Source organism: Astatotilapia calliptera, chromosome 22 (genome assembly GCF_964374335.1).
Source record: "Astatotilapia calliptera chromosome 22, fAstCal68.1, whole genome shotgun sequence".
NCBI lineage: Eukaryota > Metazoa > Chordata > Actinopteri > Cichliformes > Cichlidae > Astatotilapia > Astatotilapia calliptera.
The window spans coordinates 26,957,822-26,972,807 of NC_137442.1; the positions used below are offsets into that span (position 1 = coordinate 26,957,822).

Genomic DNA, 14,986 nt, shown 5'->3' on the forward strand with positions numbered 1-14,986 from the left:
TGCTATGCAGATGACACCCAACTCTATCTGTCCATGAAGCCAGATAACACACACCAATTAGTTAAACTGCAGGAATGTCTTAAAGACATAAAGACCTGGATGGCCGCTAACTTTCTGCTTCTTAATTCAGATAAAACTGAGGTTATTGCACTCGGCCCTGAAAATCTTAGAAATATGGTATCTAACCAGACTCTTACTCTGGATGGCATTACCTTGACCTCCAGTAACGCTGTGAGGAACCTTGGAGTCATTTTTGACCAGGATATGTCCTTCAACGCACATATTAAACAAATATGTAAGACTGCTTTCTTCCATTTGCGCAACATCTCTAAAATTAGAAATATCCTGTCTCAGAGTGACGCTGAAAAACTAGTTCATGTATTTATTACTTCCAGGCTGGACTACTGCAATTCATTATTATCAGGATGTCCAAAAAACTCACTGAAAAGCCTTCAGCTAATCCAAAATGCTGCAGCAAGAGTACTGACAGGGACTAGAAAGAGAGAGCATATTTCTCCTGTTTTGGCTTCCCTACATTGGCTTCCTGTTAAATCCAGAATTGAATTCAAAATCCTGCTCCTCACATACAAGGTCTTAAATAATCAGGCCCCATCTTATCTTAATGACCTTGTAGTACCATATCACCCTATTAGAGCACTTCGCTCTCGCTCTGCAGGCCTACTTGTTGTTCCTAGAGTATTTAAAAGTAGAATGGGAGGGGAGAGCCTTCAGTTTTCAGGCCCCTCTTCTGTGGAACCAGCTTCCAGTTTGGATTCGGGAGACAGACACTATCTCTACTTTCAAGATTAGGCTTAAAACTTTCCTTTTTGCTAAAGCATATAGTTAGGGCTGGACCAGGTGACCCTGAATCCTCCCTTAGTTATGCTGCAATAGACGTAGGCTGCTGGGGGATTCCCATGATGCATTGAGTTTTTCCTTTCCAGTCACCTTTCTCGCTCACTATGTATTAACAGACCTCTCTGCATTGAATCATATCTGTTATTAACCTCTGTCTCTCTTCCACAGCATGTCTTTTATCCTGTCTTCCTTCTCTCACCCTAACCGGTCACAGCAGATGGCCCCGCCCCTCCCTGACCCTGGTTCTGCCGGAGGTTTCTTCCTGTTAAAAGGGAGTTTTTCCTTCCCACTGTTGCCAAAGTGCTTGCTCATAGGGGGTCATATGATTGTTGGGTTTTTCTCTGTATCTATGAAGCGCCCTGAGGCGACTTATGTTGTGATTTGGCGCTATATAAATAAAATTGAATTGAATTGAATCCTCATCCTTCTTGATCTTAGTACGGCGTTTGATACCATTTCTCACAATATTCTCCTGAACCGGTTAGCATCCATTGGTATTAGTCATACCCCCCTTGCCTGGTTCACCTCCTATCTCTCAGACCGCACTCAGTTTATCCAACTTAAATCCCATTCTTCAAGTCTCTATCCTGTTTCTGCTGGTGTGCCCCAGGGTTCAGTATTAGGGCCTCTTATTCATTATTTATATGCTCCCTCTTGGTCATATATTCCAAAAATATAGTATACATTTTCACTGTTATGCTGATGACACCCAGCTCTACATTTCTTCTAAACCCAATTCATCTCTCCCACCTCCCTCCCTCTCAAACTGTCTTATTGAGATTAGATCCTGGTTCTCCTCCAATTTTCACAAACCTAACAGTAATAAAACTGAGGTTTTACTTGTTGGTACACCATCTATCTTAACCAAATCCCACAGTTTTTCCATTAACATGGAAAATTCTCCCACCCTTCCCTCCCCTCAGGTTAAGAGTTTGGGTGTCATTCTTGATAATACTCTTTCATTCCAGTCTCACATTAATTACATAACCCGATCTGCTTACTTCCACTTACGTAATATTAACCGACTCCGTCCCTTCCTTACTCCCCATGCTGCTGCCATCCTTGTCCATAGTCTTATTACATCCCATATTGATTACTGCAATTACCTCCTATTGGGTCTCCCTAAAAGGTCCCTTCATAAACTCCAACTTCTTTAAAATTCTGCAGCTCGGGTCATAACTCGTACTCTGTTAAGTGCTCATATTACCCCAGTTCTTCAGCAGCTTCACTGGTTGCCAATAGAAGCCAGGCTAAATTTTAAAATCTTACTTCTTACATACAAGTGCATCCATAAATCTGCTCCTTCATATTTGTGTGACCTGCTCCATATCACTACTGTTTCCCGCCCTCTCAGATCATCATCTGCTATTCATCTTACTGTTCTGTCCTCACGCCTTATCACTATGGGGAACAGAGCTTTCAGTCGCTCTGCTCCTCGGCTCTGGAACTCTCTTCCTCCAGTCATAAGAAATATCGACTCCCTTTCCGTATTTAAGACACAGCTCAAAACACATCTGTTTAAACTGGCTTATTCGCTCTAGTGCTGATTTTATCTGTTGTCAAGCTCTGTTTTGCAATTTTAACTTATTTTATGTATTTTATGACTACTGTTAATCTTATTAATTTTGTTCTTTGTAAGGTGACCTTGGGTTTCTGAAAGGCGCCCTCAAATAAAATGCATTATTATTATTATTATTATTATTATTATTATTATTACAACCATTTTTCAACAAACTGAGTTGAGCCCCATATTGCAAAGACATATGTTACAGATTTGTTGTGCTCATTAGTTCAGACTGATTCATATTGATTGCAGTGTGTTGGCAATTTGCCTGCGTTTAGAAATGAAATTAAACAGCCCGAGTGACTAGAGTCAGTGATTGCTTCGAGACGGGTTGCCTCCGACCAGATGATTTGTGCATTGTCTTGTGATCAAAGCTAGTCACCCAAGGATTGAGATTGTTATATGCTCAAAATCTGGATGGCCAGTTGGTCAACTATTCCAACTACTTGCAGGTGTGGTTGCTGTAAATATAATTCAGTGGTGCCACTGGAAAGCTAGTTTGTTAACTTGTCAGCAGTATATTTCAGAATAGTCTGCACTTTACAGTAAAGACAGCACTTGACACAACTGTCTGCACGGCTGTTCTGACACATGTCCTGAGAGTTTGGAAAAATGATTCATAGTGATTCTGCTCGACAGATCATGTGATCACCATTCCCTCTGTAGGCCTATCCAAAGCATTCGATTCTACTGTGAAGCCTATCAGACAAAATATGCACCAACACTGATGTGTTTAGCAGCCAGTAATTCTTACCAGGCTGTACAGTAAGTTTTTAAAAAGCTTATTAATGTGTTTTTTGTAAAATTGTGATCAAATGATACTTTGCAGTACTTAGGTTCTTAAGCTAATTAGCAGCTCCACAGAGGTTTTTGGGCCATTCATTTCACACAAACAGCTGTTCTCAGAATCCTGAGTCAGCAGCAGTTTCTGAAGGTGAGCCAAATTGCTTGTATGTTATTGATCATCACCAAAACCAACATTTTTAAGTGACAAATTACACAAACAGCTGTGTGTTGTGATCCTGCTTATGTAAGTACCACCTAAGATGGAAAAAATAGAAAGAGAACATGAAAAAAAAAAACATGTAGGGGGATCATATACATGTGATAAAGAAATTAAAGCATGAGACAAGTGAGTGATAGAAGACCCTTATAAAAATGACTTTATGTTGATTAGTCTGTAGTGATTGGAAGCCCTCTGGACTGCCTCTGTCTGTCAGACTTTGGAGATCATTTAGCACTTTGGGCTCATGCAACACCCAAAAAAATGGGGAGCCTCTTTTTGCCTCAGGATGTTTTGCGAATATCGTCTCAGATCCTGAGGGCTTGAAAAGCTATGTGGAATTTCAAATGTAATTTAGTGTAAATGTGATGAAGAAGTTGCACTGTATGACATAACATAATCTTAAGACATAAGATTTGGACTTTTCTAAAGTTGTTGTAAGCTGTTAAATGTAAATGTTGTGTTGACAGAACAGTTGTAAAAGAAGGAATAAAGTTACTTGTTACATTTCCTTTGGTCATATGGATATGATAGCATTACACAGTTGGTGTACTTAAACCTAAAAAACCTTAGAATAAAAAGGGGTTGTAACACTTATCCTGGTTATGGAGTCCAGCACATGCAGACTGGCGCAACTGATGTGTTTAAGTGTCTTTATTTACAAAGTGGAACTTGTTTACACAGTTTGCCTGTAGGCTATTGTGTGACTCCAGCCATCCTGCCCAGCGTCAGCTCTCGGACCACTCTCTTCCCTCGGGTTCTGCCGTGCTACTAAAATACAGGAGGCAGCATCGCTTTCAGCTGTGTCCACCCACCTCCCCTGGCACCACCCCTGAACCCACTGCACCACCCCTTCCCTGCAGCTGAGCAGGACGATCTACAGGAGATTCTTTTATACCCATATTTTGATGTTTGTCTGATATTAAATAGTTTATTATAGCTCCTTAAATACCCAAAAGGACTGCACATGATCAACAATCAGTGCTGATAATCAAATACATGTGATTACCAGCATTGCTGACTGCTCTTAATTCCTATGGAAGCAATAAAGATATACTTTTATACTTTTACTCATGACTGTATCTCAAGGCAACATAAAATACTAGAATCGTCTGAGGAGACAAAGTGCATCCAGTGTACTAATGTTCTCCCTAAATTGGCAACTTTGACAAGCTCTGCTTTAAGAGTCATTTTGTTTCCCAGGCAAAAACATTTGGTTTTAAAACTGTTTTTCACTACTAATATACTAAACCTTAAATGCACCTTGTTAATCAGCTGAGCTATCCATACCTAATGTTAGCTTGTCACATCCTGGCTCTGCACTCCCATTTCTAGCTTTGAAGAACAACAACAACAAAAAAAAAACAACCCCTTTTTTGTTCCAATCATTGCCAATGATGAGGCTTCAAAACTGAGGTCAAAAGAAATGTCAACAATGCAATCGTTTCAATCTTCCAGGAGTACATTGAACAGTTTTAGACTCCTGGCTGGAGATAACATGCCTGTAGACTTTTTATTTTTTATTTTTTTTATTTTTTAGCTTTGACAGTAATCAGCTTATTAATCAAAGCTGAAAATAATGTTTTGCAGCCTGAGGTATGTAGTATAGTAATTGGAGATGGTACTGCTGAGCAAATTGTCAGATTCAGTGAAAAACACTTTCAGCAGTTAGGGATCATTTTACTCTTGACTTCCTTTTGTTTAGCTGCTCAAACACATCCCATTTCCTAATGAGAGGCTGTAGATTCTGTGGCAAAGGTTAAAACCTTGTTACAAATAGACTAGAGATTATAGAAATGTTGCATTTACCATGGGTAGTCTTGGTAGTTTACCAAGCTTAGAGGAATTTACCCTCGGGTGCATTATTTCCATCATAAATCTTGTGTTCATCCATTGTTTCTTCAGTGGATTTTAGGTTTTGAGTACAGCAGATCTCACATGATAACTCTTAATAATTGTAAGGCTCAGAGTTGAGACAAACACCTAACTAGTTTTTTTGTTTTTTTTTTTAAATCCTAATTGGGAACATTTAGCAGTTCTCCCATTCTGTGATCTACCCATTTGACCTCAGCATGTGAGCCTATTATTAATATTATTATTATTTATTTTATCTATTTTTTAGTGAGTGTGTTGAGGCACACAGTAAGGAAGTCCAGGAAAATAAGTGTCGAGCCTTTTGGTGACTGTCAAATGAAAATCTCCCCCTACACAGCCTTTTGACATCTCTCAGTAGCACTATAGGCAGGTTTTTAGCCACATTCTGTCAGTGTTTGGCAGTTGGTAGCCCTAGAATTTTGGAATAAAGTGAGGTTTCCCCCCCACTGAAATATTAACAGTTTATATCATTATTGCTCAGCTATGATATTATACAGGGTGAGAGAGAAACAAGCCACAAAGAGGATAAAAAAAAGTATGAGTTTCTGTGGAAACCGGCAGCGAGGGGGAAATGTGCAAGATTGCCAGACAATTACAGATGTCTCCGATTTTTCATCTCTGGCCAGGTGGAATGAGCCGATGAACATCCAACCCAAACAAACTTACTTTAGAACTAGCCATCACTGTAGAGCAGTGAACTGTGCTGAACTTTTAACTTCAATATTTATCAGATTGCTAAACCCATATCTCAGACATCCCACAGGTCTGGAATGCTTTATCAAAGCACTGGCCCTCGCTTGGAGTAGCCAGTAGTCATCTGGCATGACTGAGTTTAAGTTAATACATGAAAGCTCGCCCCGAGGCAAAATTCTGGACTCTTCTGTTGTACTGACTCTGCTGGGCACATGTTTGTCTGAGTTTGCAGTGATGCTAAGGAACCTCTGTGGAAACACTGGGATGTAGTACTCTGACAGCAAGCCAGTGGTGCATTTAAATGTTTGAGTGCTTAGACTGAAGTTGAGGGCTACAGTCAATATATCCAAGGGATGGCATAAATTGCTCCAAAACATTAGGATTCAGAGTGACCAAAAAAGTGAAATTAGACCATGATGAATCATTTTATGCCACCCACTCATCTGTCCCTTATCGTTTCATTCTGCTGACTGTGTAATGCTGTTCTGAAGAGTTAAAACAAAATGAAATACTCTCGGGGCCTTTCAGCATGGATTTCATGTGCTTCCATCAGAACTCTTTAACCAGTAGGCTCAATGTGAATGGGCTTGATAATGTTATATTGAAACTAAATAACACAAAATATGAAAGAAAACTCAGACTACGCTTTGAAAAAATGTTGCTTCTGTTCATATCTACAGGTCTTGCAAGCCAGGTAAGAATACTATATGCGGCACAATATCTCCTCTCTGAATATTATGGATAGTGCACGAGTGCGAGGGCTGACAGATTTTATTAGAATTTTTTTTCACAAATAAAAGCTATTCAAAGTTTAATATCTTTTCACTTCAAAATATACAGTCTGTGATGGTGTCTGACCAGTACTTTGCACTCAGCATCTGTGTGGAAATATTTGGGTTCTTTACTGTTGATGCCAAGGAGCCATTTGCTTGCTATGTAAAGAGAAATGTCTGCTTCACAACAGAAAACTGTGAACTTACAACCATAATGAGAGAGTGTAGGGATCAGAAATCAGTGAAGCCACATAAAACTCCAAAATTACAAACCGCAAACTATCCATACTATGCACCATAGTCATCTTCAGTTGTCTTGCCAGAATCCCGTACAAAGGATGTCTATAGTAATATAGCAAGCATGGAGAAGATGACAATGTTTATATGCAGGTGTGTGATTCTTTATGTTAAACTATAGATGGATCACAAATTCAGGAAAACACCAACATAAAGTATCTTAGCAAAGTCTTGGATGATCAAGTGAGAATGCATCTAGGCACTGATTCAGAGATTTGCTGCTTTAATGTTGGTTGTGGAGCGTGCCGCCACTGGTCTAAAATCTGTGGCTATTCATCAATAGTCCATATTGATATACAGATCCACTACAATAGATATGTACCTCTGTGCAGGGTTATGTGAGATTGTGTTTCAGTTTCTGTGTGTGGCACAGTGCATTTCCCCATCATTTACTTCTTGTGCTTCTCAATCCATAACTAGAAGAAGATAGACACAATATTGGCTGTGGTTACCGAGGTGTTATGAAAGGATGCTGGAATGAAACTCGAAGCTTTCTGAAGTGTGACAATTGGCTTCTGACACTGCTCAGTGACAAGGAAGAGTCACTAGCTAGATATGGTGGTAGCCAACAAGTAAAAGTCAGATTTCTTGAAATGGAAAGTAGCCTGTTGTGTTCTTTTGGAAGTAAGATATGTAAAGGAAGAGAATGAGTTAGTTGAAAGGGGATCATTTAGCAGCACTGACCTCATGTAATAGAAGCTGCTCCAGTTTAATACCTCATGACGGCACAGTAGACAAATGGGACGGAAAGCTGTTGGATGGTAATCTTGTGAAAAACTGCTCATTGTAAAACAGAAGGGAACTTTGTGCTTAGAATCTAAGAGCAAATGTTAAAAGGAACAATTACATTTCTTTAATAAAACATCTCTGCAGTGGCCTATCAAGTCATGGTTGTGTCCCTTTTGTCCTGTCATAACTGTTATCCTCCTTCCTCTTCAGATCATTAACCAGCGATTTGTTTTCTCAGCAGGATCCTCTGAACAATCTAATATAATATCTTATATCTCTCGGGCGGGATTGAAAAGATTAACAAACAGTGCAAGGAAGCAGATTGCCAGCACATCAAGCTCTTTCTTTCAAGTGACCCCCACCCCCGTGCCTTGACTGACATGCATTATCAGTTGAATAACCAAGCTTTTACTACACACCAGAGGGCATTTCACTGAGAAATGTAGCCCTAAGAAGTACACATGTTCCAGCTGGCCAACCCATTACATTCAGATTGCAGAATGTGCCCTGTATTGTGAGAAGGGAGGCAACATTTAAAGTAATTTACATACAGTTTCCTTCATGAGTCAAGAAGTGCCACCAGTACCCTTTGTTGATGATCTCTGCTGCTGATGGGGTGAATTAAAGGTCCAGAAAACTACAGTAAAAATGAAATCATAAATAAAGAGATGACTGCATAATTTTCAGGGTCAGACTCTAGCGTATTGCTTTGCAGACAAGGACTTCTAGGCTGAAATGTCCCACAAATCCTTAGGGATTAACAAGAATGTCGTTCATGAAATTTGTTTTCCTCATGCAACTTTTAGAAAGCTGAAATAGTTTTATATTCCTGCTCTATGGACAATGCTGTGGATTCCTTGAGTTTAAACAGATAATATTCTGCTGTTAGGCAGCGCTTCTGCCCACATAGTAGATTATTCATGGGAATTTAAAATGGCAAAAACTGATACATTTTAAATCTCAGAAATACCATTCACCACCATGCACCACAAGCAAGGCTATTATTTTCTTACAGATTCTAAATAGTGGAAGCAAAAAGCAATGCAAAGCAAAAATGAGAATGAGAAAATAATACTTTATTTTTTCTTATTTTATTTTTTATTTATTACAAAGTTGGGGGAAGACTGTGTTACAGCAGCTAAAAACCTTATTTAAATGTATGCAAAATATAATAACTTGGGAAGCTAGAAGACTACACTAAAGGAAGAGGTCAAATAAAAACAATTACTGAGGAGCTTAACTCTAAAGAGAATGCTGGCATTCTGGTATGAGGGTGTAAAGATTTTTTTTTTTTAAATTGTGCTTATAGAAGTGGAACTAAAAATATGTTTGAGAAAGTGTTTGCCTGCAAGGCCAGGAAGGGGTGCAGCAGGTAGTCAGGCTCCACTAAGTCACCACAGCTACAGTCACTCGGATGACCTCTGCACACGCTGATGAAGGATTCCAAACACTGTGTTGATCCAAACTGGACTCCAACAGTAACACAAGTTATATGGACACATTCCAGCGGCTAGCACTTCAATATTTAGGGCACAGAAACATCTTCTGTCAACATGTCCAGCATTACACTTTTTTTCACTCACAAATAGGAAAATGCCTTCACACTTCTTCTTACATCTCAGATGAAGGTCTCTGCACACCCACAAGGTCAGAACGCTAAGTACAGTCACACTGTGGTCTGAGAAGTGTGAATGTGGTAACGTCTTCTTGCAGAGTTTTATGAAGGACATCAAACTACACTCACAGTGCTCCCTGTGTTTTAAGTTTATTATTGTTCAAACACCTGAATATTCTTTTGTATTTCTTCTTAGATTTGTAACACCTGGCGTTTCAAGGATTGTGAAAGAAAAAGTAGCCCTTTCATGTTGGCATTAAACACAATGAAAAAGAAAAGTGAGCGTTTTGAACAAAAAGAAAAACTGCAACAGGCTGCCTTGACAAAATATTTGGTTTATATTTGGCATCATTTGTATCCTAGGGATTTGAGCCATAATAATAGGTAGGTTAAGCCCATTCTGTTGTAATTTTCTTGAACGAGTTGCTTGCCCTCCTCTTAGAAAGTGAGAAATATGCATGAGATTATTGCAAAAATGGAGGAAAATGCATTTGTCTTTAAAAAAACAAAGAAAAAAAACAACAGCAGCTAATCTGGTTAGTGTATGGTTATAAACCGTCTTTTCCACCAATGCAGACTACTGTTATTAAAGTAAAAAAACCATCAATACTTTAAAGTTATTTATTGTGTTGCACATCCAGATTCAATTTCATTGTTTCATTGTTTCTTTTTGACGTTTTTTTGTCCACCCTGAGGAAAATTCATCATATGCAACTAAGCCTGAAATTAGTGGACAATCTTTCCCACTTAAACTGCACATCACTTTCAAAATAATCTTGTGCATGTGCACCCCTTAAACCTTAAAATTTGCAGCAGCAAGTTTCCTATTGTTGTTGCATCCTCAAAAACCTAAGCAATCAGCAACCCATCTTGAGAAGCTGGTCATAAATAGTAATCACGTCAGAGAAGTGAAATAATTTCAGTCATCAGGGAACGGCATTGAAACCAGCTCTGTGGGAATATTTGACGGCCCCTACGATGAAGGGACGCGAGTGAATGGCAAAAGAATCAAGCAACAACTCCGAACGGGCACGTTCAGCATTCCCTTTCTCTCTCTCTTTCTTTTAGATCTCTGCAGACTGTGGCTGAAAATGGGACATTATGCAGGCTTAAGTGGGATTGATCTGGCAAGAAAATTAATAGCACATTGCAGCACTTGAGTGGTAGGTATGTTATTGTCTGCCATCACAGCCTATTCAGAAAAGATGACAGACTATTTCACTGATAATTTAGGACTGTGTCAAAAGCCTTTGTACTCGGTGATTTCAGAGCAGAAACCAAAGCTATGCTGCATTTTTAGGAAGGCAAGGGGAATTTTAAAAGTAGGTCTTAAAACTTGATGCTACTACAGAGTGACCGCAAAGACACAAGGCAAAATCTTTGAGGCATAGAATAATGTAGTCAAAACCTTGAAATAATAGAGTTTATCAGAGAGCTGCAGAACCACATCATTTCATGCACTTGATGATGTGTGATGCTGCTTGTGAGGGCCTCTGAGAGTTCTTTTGGCTCTGCTGAGCTGTGATGGGGAGGGTGATGTGGCACCGCACTATCTCTATTGACACCACATTTATCACACTTTGTCTCTGATAGCATTCATTTGCATGGGCCCATCTCCAGCCATGTTGCTGGAGGTTGGTGTGACATTATGTTCATTTTTGTCCTAAAGCTGCAAATATACAAACATTTTTAAGGTGCCAAACAGGAAGCCTGAGCGCTATTATACACAGCTGAAAAAGCCTTTATTGCTCATTCGCATGATTTATTCTTGGCAAATGTTTACCATGCATTGTCACCTCAGCTTCATATCATGGTTCACAGCACATGGCACGACAGCACTTCATGGCTTTGATTATGATGATAGATTTGCATAAAACTACTATTTAAAAAACTTGCAAAAAAATTAAACATGTTAACAAAATATGAAAAATAGCAAATACAAGTAAAGGAAAAATGTAAAAAGTGAAAATCTAAGCATTGCAAAGGGAAACAGTTATTAATATTTATAAAGCTAAAAATGAGAAATAGGGAAATGGGTGCAATGGTTAAGAAACATCTGCAAACATACACAGAAATACAGCATAAGTGTCAGAATTTGTACATTGGTATGATTACTTGCATAACATAGCCTGAACTCTCTTAAACAAACATTCTTATAATTTTTTAAAAGTATTCTTCTGGAATAGACTTTTTGAAGGACATTCAAAGCTCTTCTTTGGATGAATCCTCTGGATTCTCTGTCAAGATGATCCCACACTCCATCAGTAATGCTGAGACCTGGGCTCTGGGAAGGCCAGTCCATGTCTGATAGTATGCCAGTGTGTGTGTGTGTGTGTGTGTGTGTGTGTGTGTGTGTGTGTGTGTGTGTGTGTGTGTGTGTGTGTGTGGCACCTCAGAACCATGAAAGACAGTGAGTGTCTCGAGATGATGGTAGATACTTATGACAGCCACCCCTCTACTGAGACCATTTCAGATGAAGCTTTGGCAAGAAGTAGATGGATCAGCTGAAGTGTGAACGAATAATGCGCTTTTGCAACAGGCTGTTAATAACAAAATATCTAAAGAAAAATTCCTCTGAAAATGAGTGAGAAAGCAATCCAAAGAGAACTACAAAAACATAGACTACTTTTAAAATTCCAACAAAGGCTGGCTCATTGGAATCTAAATATTAAAAGACCCCCAATCAAATTCATTCATAATTTGAAACTGGTACTGTACCTGTCATCCCAGTAAAAGTGTTTATTTCAGTCTTCACATTAAATGCCATTCACACTAAACTCAGGAGTTCTGAATTATAATCACTTTACTTAAGGCTTATTAAAAGGAGATTCTGTTCTCTTCCCAAAGACTTCCTTGTTACCTTTTCAGAAAGACCTAACTGGTCAACCAAAAAAAAACCCCCTTTGAAAACAGTTTGGCTAAGCTTCCTGAAACAGTCTGTACTTTTAATTTACTGAGGCACTGGAACTTTAAAGATCACAATTATTTCCATATCTATTTGAAATACTGCTTATCTACATGTCTATTTAAATCATTGACTGTAGAAAATTTAAATCTCATATTAAGTAAAATGTGTAAAAGTACACGCTGAAACAATTTCTATTTGATATTATAGAATTAAATATGAATAATTTCTCAGTGGTTCCACTAATGTGAAACACTCAAACTCATTCCATTCATAAATTTAATGATTTTACTGTATATTCATAAAACATCATAATCGAACTCTATGAAAGAAATTAATTCAAAGGACAAGTCTACCCTGCTTGGGTTACTGGGACTCCATACTGGAGCCAAACTTGTGAGGGAAATCAAGGGAGAACATCTTGTGGCTGGGGCTTAGCCAATAGAGGCCCAGCCAGGCACAACCTGAAGAGACGATGTTGGCCTGCCTTCCTGTATGCCCACTGTCTGCAGGGGGCGCCGTAGTGTTTGGATGCAATGGATTTCAGGTAGTGCTCAGGGATGGAACCCCTAGAGGTTAGATCCCCAGCTATCGAGGTTGGCTATTGGGACCACCTCTCTAGCGGAAAGGAACTTAAGCTAGTGCGTGAGCTTGACAGATACTGGCTCGATATAGCCGGACTGACATTAACAGAATGAACGCCAGGCCTCTGGAACCAGTCTCCTAGAGGGGGACTGGACACTGACATGGAATTGCTCTTGGTGAGAGGTGTTTTCATCCTAGCTGCGCAACACTGGATCAAGGATTAGTCGCACGTGCATGGGCCAAGGGCAAGCGAGAGAGAGAGCAAGAGAGAGCGAGAACAAAGCAAAAACACATGAAGCCTTGTCAGGCCAACCGATTAGGCACAGGGACCATAACGCTCAGTGAATCACTCACTGCGTAATAGTGCAAAAGAGATGTAGCGCTGCAGTGTAAAATATAAAAATATGCATATGGAGATCCTTTTTAATAGCACTGTGCCAAAAGATAATTAGGGGTCAAAAACTCTATGATGCCTTTGAAACTGTTTGTGTGGCAGTCAGCTACAACACTGGCAAAAATCATTTCACTGTGAGACAGAGCTTACACTTCTGAAACATGAGCTTCCCAAACATGAGCTTTTACATGTTTGTAAATGCTCATGTTTGCATTTCCAAAAACATACTCAGTAATGTTCTGACTCTGGACTACTGAAGAAGCTTCTCATAGTGAATTCAAAGGGTTATTCAGATTCACAGAGAGAAGATCAGAAAAAGTGGGAGAGATGTAAGTGCAAAATGATTAAAGCATTGCTGTCTCTATGTACCTGGTGAAATGAAGTTCTTGATTATGTTTTTGCTTTTTCCCCATTATATAACCAAAATCAGAGCATGCAATGTATAAACATTCCGATCTGTCTTTACGTATAGCTGCACTAGAGTAATGAATGCACACAAAGGCACAAAGAACATCCTTAAAAAATACAGTGTAGACAACATAGTTGGCTTCATAAGTCAGAAAAAAAGATTGTTATCCATTTGAAGAAGTAAAATAAACTTCAGAATCTACAGTCATGTGAAAAAGAAAGTGCACATTCACACAGATTTTATGTATCAGGACATTATAAAAAATATCTTGTCATTACCAAGTTCTAAAATTTGATGAAAACAACCTAATACGAAAAATGTTGTCATTTATTGAGAATGCAAATACAGTGTGTGTGAAGATGTGCATCCTTCTTCTTCTATTAAATTAAAAGGGTTTCACCAGATACTGAAAATCAAATGCACTTAAAAACTGATAATCAGCAACTAGACTCTTAACTCTTTAATATAATAAATCTTTGCAGTTTGCTGATCTGGAGCAGTCAGATGTGAGTAGCTTAATGCCAAGGAGAGAAGACCATTTATCTAGTAACGTTTAAAAAGCCTTTTCCAGACAATTTGAAATCCATCAGTCTACACTGAGGAAGATTATTCAAAAGTAGAAAACATTCAAGAGAGTTTCCAGTCTTCCCAGGAGTGGACGCTCCAGTAAATTCATTCCAAATCGGACTGTGCGATGCTTAGAAAAACTGCATAAAGCCCATAAGTTACATTTCAGTTACTCCACAGTTAGCATAGTGCAAAATCTTAAAATTAACAACACAAACAATGCTCCAAGAATATTGTGTCTTAAGCAGGTGAGAGCAAAGTAGAGATTTTGGGCCATGTTGCACAGTGCCACTTTTGGCAACAAACAGTATAGAAGCACCAACATGTCATGCCAGCCTTCAAGCACAGAGGTGGAGGGGTGCTGATTTAGGCTTGTTTTGCAGCTGCAGAACCTGGATGCTAGTACTGTGCCATACTGCATTTACTGTATTTACTGCCAAGTAAATACAGGGCCAGTATTGCCAATACTTTTAAGTTATAAATGCATGGAGTGTACTTATGAGAGATATAGTGCATACATAAAATAAACATGGCAATCAACACAAAAAGGTTCAAGGTTCATTTTTCATAGAGCATGTTTGAGGTATATGTTTTTAATTTACAAAAAATAATTAATTGAACACAATTCAGTGGGCTAAAAAATACTAAACATAGAGGATAAAAACAGTGTATAGAAATTGTGTCAAGCAGATTGTTTTGGGTTTTTTTCCGCCTGTCCC

General features: G+C 38.9%; 1 long non-coding RNA gene across 1 annotated transcript in view; it reads right to left on the reverse strand.

Moving 5' to 3' along the window:
• Positions 1–14,986, reverse strand: part of LOC145423557 (uncharacterized) — a 482,209-nt gene that overhangs the window by 16,157 nt on the left and 451,066 nt on the right. The window lies entirely within an intron of this gene.